Here is a 10192-nt window from a genome sequence, read left to right on the forward strand (position 1 = left end):
CGTTAGAGAACACGGTTGATGTAGTGGAACGTCCTCACGTCCCTCGATCCGCCCCGCGAACAATCCCGCGATCAGTCCCACGATCTAGTACCGAACGGACGGCACCTCCGCGTTCAGCACACGTATAGCTCGACGATGATCTCGGCCTTCTTGATCCAGCAAGAGAGACGGAGAGGTAGAAGAGTTCTCCGGCAGCGTGACGGCGCTCCGGAGGTTGGTGATGACCTCGTCTCAGCAGGGCTCCGCCCGAGCTCCGCAGAAACGCGATCTAGAGGAAAAACGGTGGAGGTATGTGGTCGGGCTGCCGTGGAAAAGTCGTCTCAAATCAGCCCCAATACCTCCATATATATAGGTGGGAGGGAGGGGACCTTGCCTTGAGGGCTCAAGGAGCCCCAAGGGGGTCGGCCGAGTCCAAGGGGGGAAGGCTCCCCCCCCAAACCGAGTTGGACTTGGTTTGGTGGGTGGGAGTCCTTCCCTTCCTTCCCACCTCCCTTTTTTTCTTTCTCTTTGATTTTCTTTTGTATGGCGCATAGGGCCCTTTTGGGCTGTCCCACCAGCCCACTAAGGGCTGGTGCGCCACCCTCATGGTCTACGGGCTTCCCCGGGGTGGGTTGCCCCCCACCCCCCGGTGAACTCCCGGAACCCATTCGTCATTCCCGGTACATTCCCGGTAACTCCGATAACCTTCCGGTAATCAAATGAGGTCATCCTATATATCAATCTTTGTTTCCGGACCATTCCGGAAACCCTCGTGACGTCTGTGATCTCATCCGGGACTCCGAACAACATTCGGTAACCAACCATATAACTCAAATACGCATAAAACAACGTCGAACCTTAAGTGTGCAGACCCTGCGGGTTCGAGAACTATGTAGACATGACCCGAGAGACTCCTCGGTCAATATCCAATAGCGGGACCTGGATGCCCATATTGGATCCTACATATTCTACGAAGATCTTATCGTTTGAACCTCAGTGCCAAGGATTCATATAATCCCGTATGTCATTCCCTTTGTCCTTCGGTATGTTACTTGCCCGAGATTCGATCGTCACTATCCGCATACCTATTTCAATCTCGTTTACTGGCAAGTCTCTTTACTCGTTCCGTAATACAAGATCCCGTAACTTACACTAAGTCACATTGCTTGCAAGGCTTGTGTGTGATGTTGTATTACCGAGTGGGCCCCGAGATACCTCTCCGTCACATGGAGTGACAAATCCCAGTCTTGATCCATACTAACTCAACTAACACCTTCGGAGACACCTGTAGAGCATCTTTATAGTCACCCAGTTACGTTGCGACGTTTGATACACACAAAGCATTCCTCCGGTGTCAGTGAGTTATATGATCTCATGGTCATAGGAATAAATACTTGACACGCAGAAAACAATAGCAACAAAATGACACGATCAACATGCTACGACTATTAGTTTGGGTCTAGTCCATCACGTGATTCTCCTAATGACGTGATCCAGTTATCAAGCAACAACACCTTGTTCATAATCACAAGACACTGACTATCTTTGATCAACTGGCTAGCCAACTAGAGGCTTGCTAGGGACGGTGTTTTGTCTATGTATCCACACATGTAAATGAGTCTTCATTCAATACAATTATAGCATGGATAATAAACGATTATCTTGATACAGGAATTATAATAATAAAAATATTTATTATTGCCTCTAGGGCATAATTCCAACAGATTTTCATGCAAACCGGAAACAAATTGGGGGCTTTGCAAGAGTTTGGGCCGCTGACACACCCACCTCTGACAAACATAGCCCACCAAACACCGCTCCCTCGCTTGTTCCCTTTTCCTCCCAAAGACAGCCTCGTGCATTCATGCCGGTCAAGAGGGCACGCTCCGCATTGGCACCCGCCTAGAGAAGACGTGACCTCTCGGTGGTGCGGGTGAAGCGTCTCGCTGGCCAATTGCTCCGCCTCACGGTGGCAAGCACCGGGGCTGGCTCACCAAATGGGCTCGACCCAAAGCTTAACTAGGGGCTAACGAGGCCCAAGACAAGGGCAAAAACCTAAGGAGGGGTAGAGGCCTTCTTGCCCTCCAATATAAGGGCAACAACATGGGATATCGCACCGGCCTCTCTGTAAACCCCAGAGCCCCACCACCTATATAAGGGGAGGCTAGGGAGCCCTCATTCCAATCAAATCTCAGATAGCAACTCTCGGTAGCACATCAAACACCATTGTAACCCCTCACACGCGATATTCCTCAGCCATGAATAATCAAGGGAAGCAGGGCGTGGAGTATTACTCTATATAGGCCTGAACATGGGTAAAAAATTTTGTGACCTTCGATACAAGACTTCCAACCATGCTTGGACCCCTACCAAGGGATTTGGCGGTATTTTGCACCATCAGTTGGCGCGCCAGACACGTGCAGCACCGGCTAGAGACCCGTGTTAGATCGGATCTTCTTCACATTATGACGTCCTCTCATCGGGAGAGAGCCTGACCTTCGGCTTCCTTACCTTCATCATCGATAAGTTGGGTCTAATCAATGAAAACCCACCGGCCCATACAAACGCTCCGACCATGGATGTGGGTGACTAGAGAGCAGACCTCCACGCTCGAAGGTCTACGGAACTCGAGGGCAATAGCAGATACGACGTGATACGTCTCTATCGTATCTACTTTTCTAAACACTTTTGCTCTCATTATGGAATCTAATTTGCATGATTTGAATGGAACTAATTCGGACTAACGTTGTTTTCAGCAGGACTGTCTTGTGTTATTTTTTTGCAGAAATAAAAGTTTTCGGAATTGGACGAATTTTTTTGTGAAATATTTCTGGAATATATAATGAATTTCGGAGCAAAGATCCACGAGAGGGGGGCTGCCTATGGGCCAAAAGCCAACAGGGCACACCCACCCCGTGGGTGCGCCCTGATGTCTTATGGGGTCCACGTGGCTCCTCCGACCCTAATTTCAATCCTATAAATTCACATCTTTGGAGAAAAAATAAAAGGGAAGGTTTCCTTGTGTTTTACGAGACGGAGCCACCGCCATCTCTTGTTCTTCCCCGAAAGGGCTGATCTGGATTTCGTTCGGAGCTCCGGAGAGGGGTATTCGTCGCCGTCGTTATCACCAACCCTTCTCCATCAACAATTCTATGATGCTCAGCGTCGGGTGTGAGTAATTTCTTAGTAGGCTCGTTTGATGATGATGAGGTTTGGATGAGATTGATCATGTAATCGAGTTAAATTTGATAAGGCTTGATCCCTAGTATCCACTATGTTTTTAGATTGATTTTGCTATGACTTTGCTATGCTTAATGCTTGTCACTAGGGACCGAGTGCCATGATTACAGACCTAAACTTATATGTTCTCTCTGAATATGAAAAGTATTTAGATCTTATCTTGCAAGTTGTATGCGCCTATTATGTATCTTCATGCGCATACCCCAAGGTGACAATAATTTAGATTCTTTCCGATGATTGCCGTAATTTGAGGAGTTCATGTATTCAGTACGTGCTAATGCTTTGTTCCGGTTCTCTATTAAGAGGAGGTCTTAATATCCTTAAGTTTTTAATAGGATTCCGATGTCACGGGAGGTTAGGACAAAAGATGTCATGCAAGTTCTTATTGCAAGCACGTATGACAATATACGAAATACATGCCGACACTGTATTGATGAATTGGAGCTAGTTTTGTGTCGCTCTAGTGTGTAGCTGTTACATGATTGATGTCATCCATATCTTTTCATCGCTGATCCATGTGTCTACGCTTTACAATACTGAATCTTGCTAAGTTATTATTGTTGTTCTTACTGTCACACCTGTTATTCAATTGCTACTACTATCACTGTTACCGCTACTACTATTATTTGTCGTGCTACTAAACTTTTGCCGCAGAGAGATATCCCAGGTGCAGTTGAATTGGCAACTCAACTGTCAGTGCCTATAAATATATTCTTTTACTCCCCTTGTATCGAATCAATAAATTAGGATGAAATACTACTCGTGAAGACTATCGCGATCACTTATATTTGTGGGTTATCACGTCGCACCCTCCCGCTAGACGGCGATGGTTTCAGGTCCCGCTAGAAGGGCTATGCCCGAATGCATGGCATGGTTTTGGCGACGTAAACTCTTGAAGGTTCGCCATGGTTCATGATGGCTCCGGCCATCGGAAGGCTCTGGATTCTATTACAATGCTTGTGTTTTGGGAGTTGCGAAATGAGCACAGCGCGCAACGGTACGAGGCAAAGAATTGGGAGCTGCATTTATGTAATCTCATGCAGGAAGAGTATGCTTTTGTTGCACCGGATTTTGTTCCTGAAGGGCTAAACTTAAACACAACACATACGCAAGCGTTTATATACATACGAATACATCCCCTCTATAAACGCAAACACGTACACAATATCCCCACGAGCACCTCCGAAATGCGAGCACGAGAATTTAAACTCTGCTGGGTTGAAGTACCATTGTTCCTTTAAACATCCAACCATAGATTGATTCACGGCTAAACTTGTTCTAAACTCTCTCTTAATTAATGAATGCCCCAAGTCTTTTGCCTTTTTAGAAGAAGAAAAAAGACAGTGACATGAGGTTAAAAATACAGCATTGCCCATGCGCATGCTGACCCAGCAATATAATAGTAGTACGAATTAGAGGTCGTTGTAGCATGGAAGAGCAGTTAAAATCTATCGCCGCGCATGCAAAGCTGTGCATCTTTAAAAGTGCAACAACTCTAACAACTCCACGACCTCTTGGCAAAAAACAACGAGAGGTGAAACTGAGCTTTCGGAAAAGGGGAAAAAGGAGGCGAAAGCGCACTCACGTCCATTTACTTCCGACGCCGCAGCGCGATGCAACCGATGCGAGTGGAAACTGAAATGCACCCATGCAAACGCCCAGTCAAGCAGGGCACAAGAACCCAACTGCACCCATCCAGAACTGGGTTATTGGTTTCTGGAAGCCGCGCAGAGTACTTCTTACGTCGGGCTTTTGCACCGCTCATGTACGAAAGCTGGAACTGTAGATTAACGCGTCTGAAGGAGAGTGCGCTGACATGAGCACAAGAGAGACGGATAGATAGATAGATCAGGAAGACGCTTCTGCTTCTACACGCAAGGCCATTATTCTCTGGGGCTCTGTACGAGCGGAGCGAGCAGCGGACACCGTGCCAATGATTGCCCGGCGTGCAACTTTTGTTTGATCCGCATGCGCTTTGTTAGTAGCGAGCAGCTTTTAAGGTTGCAAATTAAACAATGTCCAGTCACTAATTTCACAACCGAGATTTAAACACCACACTAACGGAGCCGCTGTTCTGAGAACCGTACGTGCGCATGCTTGCGGCGGCAATTAGCGCCATCAGTTCAGTTGGTAGTACCGCCGAAGCAGCTGTTACGGCCACCGCTAAACCTTTCGGCAATTCTCAAATTTTGGCGAGCGCCACTTTGGTGCGTGCATGATTGGGGCGTGCCACGGCTTGTCCTGGACCAGACTTCACACCACCGATCCACAAACGCTTTATGTTAACTTGTTATTATCATTACCATGATTGATCGGAGCAAGATCGCTCACCAACCCGAGCGCTTAGCTTCGACAGATCTATCGCGGAACCGCGCCGACACCGCTGCGTACCCGGAGGCGGAGCTAGTTTGCTTGGTTAGTTAGAGCATCTTCAACAGCCGCGTAAAAAGGCGCGTGCGTGGGGTAAATCGATATTTTAGCGCGTCCCAACGACGACGGGAAAACCGTGCGCGCGGGAACCGCTTGCGCGCGCGCGAAAAGGCGGCAGCTCGCGCGTCATTTTTGCCGCGCCTATAAAACGCAGCGCTCCACCGCTCCCTCGCGCGTCGCCACCGCTCTCTCTCTTCCTCTACCTCACGCGCCGCCACCGCCCCAGCGCGCCGCCACCGCTCCAGCGCCCCGCCCCCGACGCGCCACCATGCCGCCGCGCCGCCGTTCTGCGTCGGGCTACCGCGGCGTCCGCCAGCGCCCCAACGACAGGTTCTACGTCGAGATACGCTCCGGCGATCTCCGGCTCAGCCTCGGTACGTACAACACGGCGCACGAGGCCGTCCGCGCGTTCGACGCGGCGGCGTGGCGCCTAGGCAGGCCGCGCCGCCAGATGAACTTGCAGGACGTCCACACGCTCCAGCAGGCGCTGGACGTCGCCCCCCGCCTCGTCTAAACTCCGCACAAGACCGTGCGGAGCACCCTGCGCGGCAGCGCCGCCTCCTCGTCGCCCAGGAGGACGAGCGGGTCATGGCGGAGTGGCGCCGGCGCCACCCGGAGGACGTCGCCTACGAGCAGGATTATTGGGCAAGGCGCCGCGAGGAGGACACGCGCCGGCGCCGCGAGAAGCGGTTGGACAGGCGTCGGCGGAAGACATTGGCGAGTGCGCAGGCCGACATCGTCGCAGCAGGCGGGAGGTCCTTTTTTACTGAAGAAGATGAGCGTTGGTTGGACATCTGGCTGTCAACCTCTGACGACACCAACGACGATGATGATGGTGCAGATGATTGGAGCGACTGTGATTAAAAGTTTTATGTTTTCGAACTATCTATCTACTTGCACCGAACTATCTATCTATATTTTTGAACTATCTATCCAGTTGCAATCTATGTAAAATAACTTTGTATCCTTTTTTATTTTATGCAATCTATTTATTTTGTCGATTTTGCAACCTATCCTAGTTGAAAATATTGTGCGCGCGCGCTGCATTTTTGCGCGCTGCTGGAGCGACGAGCGCGTTGCACTTTAGCGCGGCTGCTGGAGCCAGCGCTGCGCGACGTGCCAAACCAGGCGATGGGCGTGCGACAAACAGGTTTTTTGGACGCGACGCGAAGCGCGGCGGTTGGAGATGCTCTTAGGTGTCATGAACGATGATGGTGGATCCCATCTGCAAAGATGTATATCCCTCGCCCAACCAAATCATCAGCACCGTCTGTAGCACCGTTGATTATAGCTAGCTACTCGGCTCGACCATTAGCGTTCGTGCGCCTACGTACCAACACAAATGAAGCAGAAAATGTGAGCCATCTAGTGAGATGGGAAATAAGATATCTACAGCAGCCCGCTCCGAACCGTCCCAAACGTCGGAGCGGATGGCATGGTTAGTGATGGGACATAAAAACACGATCTCGACAGACACCTCAAAACCGGTTTCAAACATTGGAATGATTAGCATCTCTCATATCTAATTTAAATAGTAAGCGGATATGAAGAGGTCCGGACGTGACCGGCATGTCTGACACGGCTCAGTTAGCCCAACCGATCCCGTATATACTTATTGTTGATCAAACCCTAGCCACTCCCCTTCATTCCACTTCATCACACAAGCTCCCGTCCGGCGATTTTCAGTCTTCTTCGGCATGGCGGGCAGCGGATCCGAATCTTATACCTTTAGATATGTTTACCATGATTCCATCACACGTGGCTATGAGGAAGAGATGATTGCCGGGCTTGCGCTCCGTCGCTCCCAGAAAGAGGCCACCCGACAGCAATGCTCGGACTCCTTCCGCCGTGAATCCATTGCTTCTACCCAACCGGCGCATGGATCCTCCGATAGGGGTGTCATCGTTGCCTCACTAGAGGCAATGCGGTCCGTGTAGCGTCCGAACACGGTATCGTACGCACAACCCCTCCATTGACGTCCGAGCTGAAGGATGCACCATGGGCGTCCATCGACGCAAACATGGCGCAGCGTACCCATCGTATGAGGCAACGGACGCGGGAGGTGACGGTAGCGCTCATGACGGTGGACGTTGGCAAGGCGAAATTGCTTTCTTTGACATCCCATATGATGAACCAATGTAAAAAGCGCAACCGCATCGTGGTGGACCTCGGCTCCTTCAAGAAGGAATCCATCATCGATCTCACGTCCGTCGACACCATTCAGGTTACGGGGTCCCACGAGAAAGAGCAGGGCATGAGACACGGCGGGAGCTCGACTTCGATGAGCCGGTTAGTGTCTCATGTCCTACTTTACCTCGTCGGTCACTGGACCAACACTTCTGGGAGTGCAGCCGGCCGTTAGACATGGATACTTTCGGTTGAATATCGTTTTATGTTACATGTAATAGTATGTATTTAGATTTAATAATTTAAGATATCGGATTGTAAAATACATTATTTGAAAGTTGATCGATCAGGGCCGAATTTGTCGTAGATGGTTTAATCCTGATGAGATACGACGACATACTACTAGCAAGATTGGATCGGAATTGGCCGGGGCCCAGCGACAGCCAATACCAGCAGAGCAAGGGACAACAATGAGAATATGAGATGCCCTCGGTCAGGCCTCTAGTAGCGCAACAACTCCAACTCGATCTCCAGCTCACCGGTCACCACCTGCACCTGCCCGCATGCGATACGAGTGTGGTTAGATCTAATCCACTGTTATTTATCGTGCAGAGTCTGCAGACAATCGGTTGATCAGAGAGAACAATTCTTTAGTAAGTACTCCCTCCGTTTCTAAATATAAGACCTTTTAGAGATTGTATTATAAACTACGTAGGAATGTATTTAGACATATTTTAGAGTGTAGATTCATTCATTTTGCTCCGTATGTATTCTTTTAGTGAAATCTTTAAAAGGTCTTATATTTTAAAACGGAGGGAGTAGTTTACTCGTATGTATGTTCATCTACCTAACCAAACGTGCCTTTGAGATCCATCAGAAAAAAAAGGGATCTACAGTCTGAAATGTAGTAACAGTCTTGTGGTTGCCCTGGAGAGAAAGCAACCTGAAATCGGGCACAGGGTATCGGATATTGATGGAGCTGCGGCCAAGACTTCAGAGCGATAGAAAGGAATGCTTGAAACACAAGCCTTGTAGCCATGATGCTGATGCGGGTAAGATGATGGAAGCTATCTCCACAAGGCAATGACAGACAGCCACAGGCACCGACCTACTTGATGGTGAGGAATATGAATAACTTTGCGGCGAATCGTGTGTGTGCCGGTAGAAGAAATGAAGGAAGCAACTCAAGAAAATGTTGAGTAAAATGATGCTTTCTGAATTTTTTAAAATGAGACTTGATGTAATGCCTTCCAAGTCTCCATCAGTCTGTTAATTCCGTTGGGTGGTGGCGGGATAGATAAGATAGGGTTGTGAGAGACGTGCCAACTTCTTTGGATTGACAACTCGAGTGACAGGCCCGATTGCTGTTCGACACCCAGTCTTGCTTGACAAGGACGGCTTCATTAGTAATCATGACCCGGAAAAGAAGCATAAGTTAGTTCATGCCATGTATCATCATTCGTCAACTCGCTTAACACCATCATCCGATCATCCGCCGATCATCATCAGTACTCGGCCTTCTAAAAGAACATCGAAGTGGCTTTAGTACTGGCAAGCATAGAGGTAAGATATTATTTTGAAAAAACTGAAGCTGGAGCTTCAGGATGCAAAACACAGTAAAGAAAAGAAAAAACATCAGGCCTCGTTTGGTTAAGGGGGATTGGGAAGGTTTTGAGAGGAAAATCCCCGGGAGGGCCAGAAACCCCATCGATCCTCGGGCGCTCATTTGGTACGAGGGGTTTGCTTAGCCCAATCCCCTCCGTTCCCCTTCAATCCCTTCCTATCCATGTGTTTCAAAACCCTCCTCGGGGGACTAGTGAAAACAAAGCCCCGGGGATTTGAGAGGATTGGGTGGAACAAAGGGATTCACCCAATCCCCTGAAATCCCTCCCTCTCAAAACCTCCCCAATCCCCCTCAACCAAACGAGGCCTTAGTGAAAATAAATTACCGACGATTAGTTTGGAAGGTTTCATGATCAGGAACCCCTTTGAGTTGTTTGGTGGCACCGGGAAGCAGAAGAAAGAGGATAGCACACTTTTTCTTCTTCTTCTTCTTTTTCTTCTTTTTCTTTGAGAAAGAGGATGGCACACCTAACAATTGCATTATACGGTGGGATTGCCGGCTGTCTCTCTTGACACATATCTTGCAGAAGCACGGAAGGAGGGTTCGCTTTTGGTGCATGATCAGAGTCCGGCCGATAATGAGATACCTACGACTGTGGCAGTGGAGGTTTCAGTTCCGGTTGTGTCAACGGGGACCGAGAGCTCTTTTGATGGGATGATAGTGCATGACGATGCACATTTCTCTGTGGAGGATGTTATAGCGTTTGGGGGGCTCCCGGATCCAATGACGCAGGACATGCGGTCTAGTCAGCGTATTCAGGATCAACTGGACGCGGATGACTTGCAGTTGGGG

The sequence above is a fragment of the Hordeum vulgare genome, chromosome 7H (genome assembly GCF_904849725.1).
Source record: "Hordeum vulgare subsp. vulgare chromosome 7H, MorexV3_pseudomolecules_assembly, whole genome shotgun sequence".
Lineage (NCBI taxonomy): Eukaryota > Viridiplantae > Streptophyta > Magnoliopsida > Poales > Poaceae > Hordeum > Hordeum vulgare.